At 38.4% G+C, this 12,057-nt stretch overlaps 1 long non-coding RNA gene across 1 annotated transcript; it reads left to right on the top strand.

Annotated features, from left to right (window-relative positions):
- Window positions 1–7,533: 7,533 nt before the first annotated feature.
- On the top strand, window positions 7,534–11,692 carry LOC146680654 (uncharacterized). Its single transcript, XR_014918237.1, has 5 exons — window positions 7,534–7,752; window positions 8,788–8,892; window positions 9,625–9,782; window positions 10,209–10,266; window positions 11,214–11,692. It is a non-coding gene; the product is annotated as an uncharacterized LOC146680654 (long non-coding RNA).
- The last annotated feature ends 365 nt before the right edge of the window (window positions 11,693–12,057 follow it).

Raw genomic sequence — 12,057 nt, 5'->3', positions numbered from 1 at the left:
GGCATGGATCATTATCAGCAGAGGTTTCAGGTGAAAACATTGTGTGATCTTACCTCACCCTATCACGTGACCTACTGAGGTCACTTGATGCAAGATGTGAGTGGGGGCTGAGGTGCCTGGGAAAGGATCTCAAAACTAGATTGTAGGGTGCAGACAATTTGGTCGTAAGCCACCCCTTCTGTTCATGGATAGGTATTTACAGTAGACATAGATGGCCTCTTTCAAACCATCTGTCTTCTCTGTCCAAAACACTAGCATCCTTCAAATAGTGACCTTTATATCCCCTTTTCTGTGAGTACGTATACAGCACAGTTGACCATAGTTTCCAGGGTTTTCCATTAGGACATAGTACCTGTCAACAGGAACTAAAATAGTACCTGCTCAGCCAGGGTTCCAGGCAATCTGAGCAGGTACTAAAATGTGATATTGTCAGACTGCATGCCTCTGATCTGAGGCAAGTTGATCCAAGTGGGTAATAATGGAACAGGGAGTTTGCTTTCTTACTAATGGCTACTTGAAAGCACCGAACCCATTGGCAAACTTAACAAGCAAATTAAGGATTCTTAACATGCACCAGACCCAATATTCTGTGAGTGGTAATCAGTTTATTTACTCATTAGGCCCTTTTATGTTTGTTTATCACTTTATCTACAAGACCTGTGAACTTGTGTTTGATGGGAGTTGTTGCAGCAACTAACTGTATTGTTGCATTATGTGTTGAGGGTAGCATCCACGTAATAGTTAAAGCACTCTTGTAGATGTCCTTTTGCTACCAGAAGGATTCTGTTTGAATGTGTTATTTAGGATTTTACATTCATGTAAATTACACAGTTTTATTAAACTGTAAGAAACAATAAATGATGTTAACAGCTTGTTTGTAGCGAAGGTGGGAGAGAAATATATAGACAGAGAACAGGAAGGGGCATGTATGAAGGTGTTGTCCCACTCCTGAAATTCAGATAAAATATTTTCAATTTGCAATGTAATTACAAAAGTTTTGGGTGGGGTTTAAATATTTGAATCAGGAATTACAGTTGATGAATGTGTTTTCATCTAGTGTTTAAAACACATTCCTGCAACTTTGTGGAAATAGTTTCAAAAAGTGAAAAAACTGTGTGTGGAAATGATTAAGTTGATTAAGTTGTTTGCTCCTCTGAAAATCCCCTGAAATCAGTCTTACTGGGTCACACTAACAACACAGGTCCAGGTTCTATTCTCACTTTTTTGCTCGTTCATCTGCAAAAAACTTCACCTCGGGAACATCGGTCGGTTCCTGCTTCAACAATATCTCCAGTCAAAGTGAAGGGCTTTGACTTTCTTCTTATAAACTGTGTCTCCCAAGGGTTTTTTTCCTTGCTGCATCTTCATTTTCCTCCTGACATTCTGCTGATTTTCAGATGAGTGTTCGGGAATGTTTCCAAAAGATCACCATCAGGCCAACAACAGGATAACTGCTAGGATGTTCTTGGAAGTCTGTGAAGAGAAGCATGAGATAACGTTTTTAAACTGAAGAAAATGTCAATCTGAGGGACCTACTTGACCAACTTGTGTGCTGATGACTGCTGTTTGACCCACTTTATCTTTAGAATAGTTTCACACACATACATACTATATGGCAACATTAGCTGGTCAGAGGTGCTTTTGGCAACTTTCAAGTTAATGTCCCTTTCTTTGAATTCATCCCATTCTCTTCAAGTATTGCTGATGATTAATTTCCACAAATGCATTGTAAAAATCAGACTATCATCTATCAGTAACAGATCACTTCCAGCCATCATCAGTTATCATTGATCAGTTATTTACACCCAGCTGAGATCACCACACTACTTTAACCTTCAGATTTACTGCTAATATTAAATGTTTTCCAGAATTAATTAAAACAATGAAATATTTTCATTTCACTTGTTTGATTTTTGTCTACTAAAGAGATTTCGTGATGCTCCAGATTGTATCAAAGAGTTCCCCAACTTTTTCTACAGCTGTAGTCATTCCACCTCATACTGGCAGTCATGATGACTACTGACATTTCGAGGTGAGTATGATAAAATTTATAAACACACGCAAACAAAAAAGAAGGATTTGAAAATGCTTTAGAGAAATGCTTAACTGTGACAAGCAGAAAGTCCCTCAAACTGGCAGTTCTTACCCAACCTGAGAAGCTTAATCACTTAATAAGAGCTCAACAGTCACAGTAACTGAACTGGATCACATCCAATGAATTTCATTTTCGTTTTCTTTTTCCAGTGAGCCGTTCATTTCTCTGCTATTCAGACTTTCTATTATATGTCCCAGTCACTGGCTCTCAGCAGACTCAATGAATGGTCATATTTAGATTATTTTCTAAATATACTTACAGTATATGCTGAGCTTTCTGTAGAGCTCAACACATAATTGAGCTCTACAGGAAAGCTGCTGCTGTTGGCTTGGGTGAATGATTTTATCTCACCAATATTTACCCAAAGATTTCACCAAGACTTGGCAAGTAAACTCAGTTTGTCAGTGTTATAAAGTGGTTGCCAATGTCATACATCCGTTTATGTCTGCAAAAAGCCTCTAACCTGAGAATGGAAACATTTCTGCATTTTAATAGTGGAAAATATACATATTTACATATTTTTAAATGTTTAATCATTTTTACATGGACAAAAATAAGTACATGAGACCACACGGATCTTCAGAGACAGAAAAAAATAACATGAAATTGTCATAATCTGAATCTTAAAGGTCCCTGGATTAACATCATCAAGCTCTTTAACTTAGTCATTCCTGTGTGTTTGATGGCATGCTTATGAATAAGAACTTTGGTCACATAGACTCTGAACTTCTAGTTATTTCAGAATCAGCTTCACTTCAAATACAAAATTTGATCAAATATGGCAAAAATCTGAGAAAGAGGGAAACCCACCATGTTAGACCATCTCTTAAAAGCGCTCTTTGTGCTTTAACATGTTTTAACTCACTCTATCACCAGCAGCCATTATAAAGACTATAAAAACAAGATTTCAGATAGCACGATGCTCACGTTCCTCACGAGTACAGTATGAATCACAGGGAAAGGACTCAAACAGCACCGAGACTTCCTAACACAAAGTTGCACTTTTTGGGACACTGCAGGATTTTTTCAGACAGAAATGATCCATTTTTAAAACCTTTTAACATGTGTGAGGTCACTTTAGTCAGTTAATAACAGACTACAACTTCATGATGATCGTGTTTATCTTTAACCTCTAAAGCCCCAATCCTACCTGATCTCCTGCTTTTTGCCCCTGTATCAGGGGGCGTTGGGGCTTAAGAGGTTAAAAACAAAATCAGTCAGAAAGCAATATAAACCCGAATTTGAATAAGAAACGTTGTGTAAAGTTAAATTCAAAAGTTTTCCATTTAAATAAACTGACAAAAAAAACAAGTGTGATCACAAACAGACCAAAAAGTCAGAATATGCTGCATAAAATCAAATATGTCTGTTAGGACCTTCAGATTAAATGTAATCTGTTTAAATACATGACTATAAACGAAGGACCAAAATCTCAGCATTTCAATCTCTGAATAGTTTTAGTGATTCAGTTTCTTTCAATAAATGGTTGTGAATGTCTTATATATCCTCCATTTATTAACTCTGTCCTGTCACATGCCCATGTCAGTGTGCGTAAGTATGTTCTTTGTTCTGAAGGCACGTTTTACAGCCTTTGTCAGATCCATCTTTACAGCCTGTGCAAAAATCTCAACAGCTCATCTCTTCGCAGTATAAAGGCAGATCATCTTTAGATGACCATTACAGATAAACAGCTGTGTGTGACCTTTGTCCTCTTAAAATGAATGAAGGTGTTGAGCTCAAGGAGCTGGGGTTTTTTGTTTTGTTTTGTTTTACCAAATTGCATAATTTACCTATTTTTGGCCAAACAAGCAATTTCATGTAATATTCTTTGTTTCCAATAGGGGCGTATGATGGCTTACTGCACTCCAGTAGACCAAAAGAATGACACAGTTTTGACCAATGACTGTATAAACGATGGACGACGCGACACCGCCTCCTCTCATTGTGCAAAAATGAAGCCAAAATGTCCCGCTTGTGGAGGCTGCCATCTTGCATTTTTGGAGCCAGAGTCTGCGCAGTAGTGACTTGAGGTGGAGCGACTGCGTCACGCTCCTGCCCACACACCCACTGGACATGACCGCAAACATTCCCCCTACACTTTTTAGCCCGGCTGCTCCATTTTTTTTGCTGATGGGTTTACCGCAACTGACGACTTGTTAAATTAAGGTAAATACAACCACGTCACTGTTATGAAAAAGACACACAGCTTAACATCTTATAGTTCTGCAACATCTAAAATCACTCTGTTGTTAATTCATTTGCTAGATTAGCCGCTAGCATGCGCAATGTGTTGGGGGCTTGTTGCTAGCTAGTTAGCGATGCTACACACCTGTTACTCTAGTCTGTATTATGTAATGATTCAGCACTCCTTAGGTTTTGTTATACATTTTTAGACAGCGATAAGATCAGCTACACACTCCACTGAGGCCCTGAGTTACTGCTAATATCAAAAATGTAATGCTGTCCTTTGAGATTTTAGCATTTAAGACTGTGAGTGTAATGGATCTAAAACTGTTTAAATCTTCAGAACCGTCTACAGTCAGGTAACATGGAAACTTTAAAAACAGCAGCAGAAGGTTTCAGTAGTGTAGTCTAATTTGTTCTTTTCATTTAATAATAGAGTCTATATTATATCAACAGCTACATTCACCCTGGGGAGAAACTAGTGAGGCAGACCATGAGGACTAAGCTGGGTTTCTGGGTCCAGAGGTTTGGAGAAACGTCTTTCCTTTCTTTCATCATCTCAGCTGTCCTGTGCCAGATGTTCTGTTGACCCACTGAGAGAGGCTTCATTTAAGAAACACCAGGAAGACCGAAGCTCATGGCATTGATCAAGTGGGACTCATCTTCACCAGCAGCTCCCTCACAGGGAAATCGTCAGCACTCCTCTGTAGGCCCACCCCAGAAGATGGATAAACCCAGCATTTCATGAACACTGTGATGGAGACCTTTGGTTTGTGTAACGTGTAACATTATAAATACTCGGATACTCTCCAGAGTCTCCGCACCTTTACATAAAGATATTATATTCAGTCCTGTAGAAAGTTAGATATTTAAAAATATATGATCCTCTCTGGTTACTCTGGTATGAATAACTCTGCATCACTTTATGGTAAATAACACATTATCTGCAAAAAACTGAAAGAATTCCAGATGACAAGTTTATAATTCAACATACAAGTGACGACCTTTGACCTTCATCAGGTTTTATTTAATTGTGTCAGAGAAACTTAAATGTGCTCTTCATGCAGCTGAGTACATAAAGTGTTTAAAATGGAAGCTGTGCAGGTCTGAGATCTGCAGCTCTCTGAAACACCAAACAGGTCCTGTTAATGCTGATATACAGTGACACAGCTACATGGGTGATTAATCCTTTTGACTTTTTGTCTTTAACTTTATCAATAAAACAGCTGCAGCTTTCACTGACAGCACATGTGGTACTTTAACCTTTGTACTATTTTCATCAGTTAATTTTGCAGTTAACATGTGAACATGTTGGATGATCTGTCTGCTGTCATTAGGTGGTGCTGAAGTCTGACTCTGAGGGCAGCTCCTGTAATCACAAAGAGAACAGAATCATCACAAACTGAATTATAAAGTTTATCTCTTAAATCTGAAATAAAGCTGATCCTTCTGTCCTCACACACTCAGGATCTTTAGCTCTTCTCTTACATTTTTTTCAGTTCTACAGTTTAATCCATAGTTACAGATTAATGAGGAGTTACTGAGGTACAAGCTTAAAAAAAAAAATTGGTGTTACTGTCTTTACACATGTGGAGACTGAAAACATGCTGTTGTTTGCACATATTTAATAATCAGCTCTGCACAGGAGCTGAAGCAGAGTGCAGCCTGTTGCTTCTACAGTATAACACTTGTAATGAAAGTACAGTAACGATAATTAGTGACCGAGCAGCCCGGGACGTTTCTCTTGATTTCTTTAGTCAGGGTAAATTCATTCACCTGCACGGGTTAGCTAAACGAACTTTACAAAACAAGTTTCCCCGACAGCCGAGTGCTTATCTTCAGAGGTGGGTAGTAACGAGTTACATTTACTCCGTTATATCAACACGTTCTCACTCCCAACTCGTCAAACGTGTGACGCATGGTCAGGCTCCCTCTGCTGCACTTATGGACGCGCAGGGTACCCCTCTCGCGTCGGGAATTGACGTGAAGGGTCCTCCGATTGAAGAGATTGCCGCGGATTGTCTGCGGAGAGTTCAGACCCAATTAAAGCTTTAATAGAGGGCAGGATGAAGGAGCGAGGGAAGGAGCAAAGAGGTATGAAGAGCAGGATGGAAGGGAGAAGTGTCTTTTGGGGCCCGGTTGTGCAGCGTCTTCAGACTCCTTCACCCACTCTATTAGTTCCCATCTTTCTCCATTTGGCCAAACATCAATTTCACTTTTTTTTTTTTTTTTTTAAATATTTTTTCTTTTCCTCTTGCCACTTCTTAAGCCTCTTTTCCCCTCTCAGATGTCTTTTTCTCTTTGTCATAGTTTTGTATTCTCTCAGACGCTCCATTCCACATACAACTCACATCCAATTCGATCAATTAAAAAAGAAAAACTACAATTCCCTCACAAGTGGCTGAACAATCTCAATCAGTTCTTTGTTGACTGCACAAAATCCATTTTGGAACAAAGCTTCTCAATTTTCAGACTGTAAAGAAAATCCACTTGATCATCTGAAAGAACTGATTTGTGAAGAAAAGTCTTTCCGCAGCCTTTCAGCATCTGCAAATCCTTAATATGCATGTAACTCATGTAACTGGGTTAGTGAGGCTGGTACTGCACTCTAAGGTATGCAGCAGGGTTTTATAACAAATAGCCACAACAATAATGTTATTGCCAATACATAATCAAATCACCTAAATCAAATAGAAACACTATAATTACGTGACAACGTGCTGCGTTGATTCGGTAATTAGCAACTGCCTCTTACTCATCTCGCTAAAAAAAAATGCAGAAAGGGTGTGCGGCTGTTGTGACAGTGTGATGTTGGGTTTGTTAACGCATTGTTAAATGAGGTCAAGATATATCATGATTTACATTTGTATGTGTATGCATCAGTTTTAAAGCTTTGCAGTACCTTTAAAAATATGCCACAATATGCAATAATACAGTGCATTACCGATATTAATAATGGCACTGCTAAGAAAGATGGTTTACTTTAGGTGCAGGGCTTTTTTTTTTTTTTTTTCGAAAGCCCATTTATATTCGTAATAAAGGCCATTGCGTAATTCAAAAAAAAAAAAAGAAGAGATTGCCGCGGAAGTGCCTTTTGTTGGTATATTTTGACATTTTCCAAATCACATTGTAGTGACGTATACAGAACACAATAAATTATATAATGTAAACAACTACCTGAAAAACAGGTAGAACAATACTTTTGTATGGTTTATTGCATTTACGGAGTGAGTGATGTATGCTGAGTAATGGCACAGCTAGCTACTGGGTGACTTTATTCACCCGCTTCGGCTGTTATCAGTCCATACAATGGGCGTTATTAGCACAAATCAGTCCCATAGATATGGGCCAGCTCCTGCTAGATTGTTCAGAAGGTTGTTCTCATCCATCCAGATGGAGGATCACTAACAGGAGCGTGGAAGACTCCAGAATCCACTCTGGCTGGAATCCGGTGGATACAGCAGTGTTTACAGGTAAGACCATTTAAACGGACAGCATTTATAGAATGACTATTAAAAGTCAGCGAGTGTCAGTAATGTTAATGTGGTTATGTTAGTAATACACCGAGTGCTAATATAACAGCTTTAAGGTGCATTTGTAGATATTATTACGTGTTTTACCGTCTTTATGGTGCTAGCTTAAAGTACTGGTTAAACGATGTTAGCACAGAAATATTAGCTTCTGTCATGACTGATGAGGTTACTAGTTAATAAAGTTTTCAGTAAAGTGATTAATCGCAGCCACAGACTGACAGCAAATATCTCGATTAGCTTCAGTGCATCTGTAATAAATATGTGCAAGTTTCAGTGCTTCGTTAAAACTGTATGATACTTATACTGACCCAGGGTCAGTGTAAAATACAATCCTAGCTGTGTGAACAAAGCCTGGCTCCTTTAATCCTGCATGACAAACCTCAGGATGCAGGTTATTATTATTCTTTCCTGCTGGCACACCTGTCACACCTGAGAGTCAGCTAGAAACTTACAGTGACGTGGACGTCATGCAAAGACTGCCAGACTCTGTAATACTGCAAATGATCAGTGACTCAGGTTAACACTAAACTTTAAACGGCACCTCTGTGTCTCTGTGTGCTGAACATCTAGGGTTGAGTCAGGCTGCATTGACTGTGGGACTTTAATGTGTTAAAAGCAGGTTGAAGACGGCTCAGAAACATTTGAAGATTAAAATTTAGCATTATGGCTGCTGGTGGTTTGTAAAGCCTCTACTCAGCTGTATTTTTGTTACTAATTTATGTTTGTTGTTGTTTAACACAGATTTCAGAAGAGCAAATATGCTTAATAGTTTAACTAGATGTCATTTGTCAGTGTGGGACTGCTGAGTCACCGGAAGAACTCATTTCATTCATTCTCCACATGATGTTCATTTACAGAAATGTTTCACAGGAACTGATTTCTCCCAAAGGTTGAACTAGTGTGTTTCCATAGATTACCTCTGTATGAATGTACTTCTTAAATGAAGGCAAGTGTTTGTCCTTTTTTGTTCCTCAGGTACAGTACGTGATATCAAGGGCAGGCGGTCAACACTGGGGGTAGACAAGAAGCAGACGTACTTCCAAGAGGGAGCTGCAGTGAGGACACAGCCAGGTCACTGAGGTCAGAGATCAGAATCTGAAACAGCTCAGGTTTATATTTTAGAGGTTATAAAAATCAAAATGTATTATTTAAAGAAACCTTTAAATAATAGTCATAATTATGATTATTATAACAAATATATAACATTTAAGTGGATTTTCTGTTGCACATATTGTGTTAGCCCTGCAATAAACTGGCAGCCTGTCTTTGTCCTGTATCAGCTGGGATAGGCTTCATCCTCCCGCAACCCTGAATTGGATACATTGTATTCCAATTATGTAATCTGATCATTTACAAACTCAAGGTATCTAATCAAAATGTAAGTAATAATTATAAAATGGGAAAGCAGAAATAAGTGTGACATAAATGTAAATGTGTGAGCTGACATAGAGGACAGCTACATGCAGTCTGAAAAACCTTTATTGTCAAGTTTGCAGGTATATCAGCACGAGACATTCTTACATAGAAGAGACATTAAAGTCTCTAACTCAGTGAAGCATTATTGGTCCCGTTTGTTTGGATAAATATAGTAAGTTGATGTATGTGCATTTATTGACACATTTTCTTAAGTGCTTATCCAGTTCAGGATCACAGTGGAGCTGCAGCTGGATATGTTCACTAAATAAACCTTACAAAAGTTAACAATAAACCTGCATCCATGTACGTTGTTGTCCACAGGATGAGAAAATCTAACTGGAAGACTGTGGAACATGTTAATAAATGTTTGTGTGTTTATGCCTGTGTCTTTCACAGGAGGCGCTGGAAGGTTTCCCTAATAGTTCCTGGTGAATCAAAGCAGAACCATAAAGGTTGCTGGACTGCATGATGGCCTTACCCCTGAGCAGTCATCCTGTTAAAGGAGGAACCAGTTAGAAGCTGTTTTCAAAGTAGCTGAGCAGATTTCATCTCAAGTAAGCGATTAACTGTTTGTTCATCTGTTCTGCCACTTAAAGAGCATTTAAGGACGTCTTTTGGGTGTCCAGTTGAATTAATTCTACTGGCTCTCATGGTCATTTGTTATTATAGACATATTTTTCATCTTCATCCAGCTATTTAGTAAATTCTATCTATTTAGTAATATCCGTCAGCTATAAAATGTAATATAAATATAAAAATATCTAAATATCTCCTGTCCTTTATATTTTAATGATGTAAGTCTGTTATCGTGTTACATTAGCATTCCTCACATATCAATGAGATGCTGTACAGTACAATCCTACTGACACAGCAGAGGGATAACGACGGCTATTCAACATCGTTACACGACACATTCGAGCTGCATGACGCAGACAAAGTGACTAAATCATCTTTTTTGTGGTTTATTGTCTTCAAACCAGCAGACAAAGCTGATGGCAGAAGATGTCAGAGAAGAACTTCAGGCCGTGGACTGAAAAGGTATTTTTGTCTTGTTATCAAAAGACATTTGGAGTGGCAGCTTCTACAACTGGTTGTGCTAAAGTAAAGCTTACAGTCTAAGAAATCACAGTGTTGATATTCAGCACAAAGAGAAAAGCTCACTTGTTTGAATTTATTTACAATCATAGTTTTATAAATTCTGACTGTAAACAGCTTTTACAGCTTTGATATTGTTTGACACTCGATATCAGGTGATAGGGTTTAATTTAAAGGTTTCTGTGTCCCAATGAGCCATTTACACTGATCAGTGTCAGTTTAACTGTAACACAATCATTATTTAGTTCCAACAGAGAAATAACTGAATGTAAAAAATGGCAGCCCTCAGGCCAGGTTTATAGAGATATATGCATGCATTATGAAATTTTTGTATCCCAGATAATTGTTATTCATCTAGTCATGGCAGACCCACCTCTTCCTCCCAAGTTAACTGCAACCCAAAAGAACTAGTGGGGCTATTTACACACTCACAGCCAGTGTGGGGTAAAAAGAGCCACCAAAAAGCTGTCAGCCACAGATGTGCTAGAAGAGTTAGAAACTCTACTTATGGAGAAACTTTCTAAGTCTAACAGAGGACAGGTACTCCTGCCCAAATAACATGATATAACCCCACATACAGCCCAGCCATAAAGTGAACCAAGTCATTTAGTTAAAGACAGCATGGGACCAAATGCATGTAACCAGCCTGCACCAACCTGACATTTCTTCCTCCTGAATTAAATGAATGAATGGATGAAAGTTAAATGACTACAAACCTAAAGCCACTAGTTCCCACACTGGAGCTCCCTGACACTGTGTGTTAACCGTATTTAGCTTGTATCAACAGTTGTAACAGGCTAAGCCACCTGAGACACTGCATTGAATTTGTTCCTGTCTTAATGGTTTCAGCTGACTGGTTTCAGCTCAGATGTTCTGCTTTTTCATTTCAGTAGATCAAAGCAGCTCGTGCTCCTTCTGCTTCCAATTTAGAAGAAGAAGAAGAAGAAGAAGGCGAAGGCTTCAGCAAAGTGGCGTTCATGGTCTCAGTGAACAGTCACGGTCACACACTGCATGTGGTTTTAAAAGCAACATGTCTGTTCACCACAACAATGGAGATGTGTAATATTAGTGCAGCTACGGTTTGTTCTTGAACATCAGTTCTGTTTTCTACTTTGATCACTTAGACCAAAAAAGTGTTGTTTTCAGATTCTTTCTTTTACATCTATAAACCACCTGTTCATTTTTTATTACAATTAGTTTCACATAAATGTTAGTGTTTCCTTTATGATCTTTTAATGCTTACACTACACTGTACATGTCTACATTAGAGACATTTCTGTTACCTGTTTCTGTTGACTCAGAGTTGTGAAATGTTCTTTTATTTGATGCACAATATGAAGCTCATAATTTTCTTACAAATAAAACTCTAATGACAAACATGAACAGCTGTGCTTATTTCTGAGACATGAGTTTTTGAGTGTGTTCATATTTAGACAGTGTGCATCTGTATGCTGAAACTGTAATGGTGAACCTGAGGTGATGGTCAACAGAAGGGAAATATATATCAGTATAAAACAATATTGAAGTAATGTCTTTACCCCCTGCAGCGTGTGCACGCAATCACCTTATTCACTGTAGTAAACGTGCACCGCTAGCTCACGTGACTGACTGTCTCCATGGTTACATCGTATATTATTAGCTATGTAAACAGCTTCCATAGATACCGCCATAGCTCTCTGCAGCTGTAACACTTTCACACTTTGCAAATCATTTCACATTTTTGATAGTTATGAA

The sequence above is a fragment of the Copadichromis virginalis genome, linkage group LG23, assembly GCF_057382275.1.
Source record: "Copadichromis virginalis isolate Kocher_CV1m ecotype Utaka linkage group LG23, C_Virginalis_male_GT1.1, whole genome shotgun sequence".
NCBI lineage: Eukaryota > Metazoa > Chordata > Actinopteri > Cichliformes > Cichlidae > Copadichromis > Copadichromis virginalis.
The sequence above is the reverse complement of the archived record's forward strand: the minus strand, read 5'-3'. Positions and strand labels throughout refer to the sequence as shown.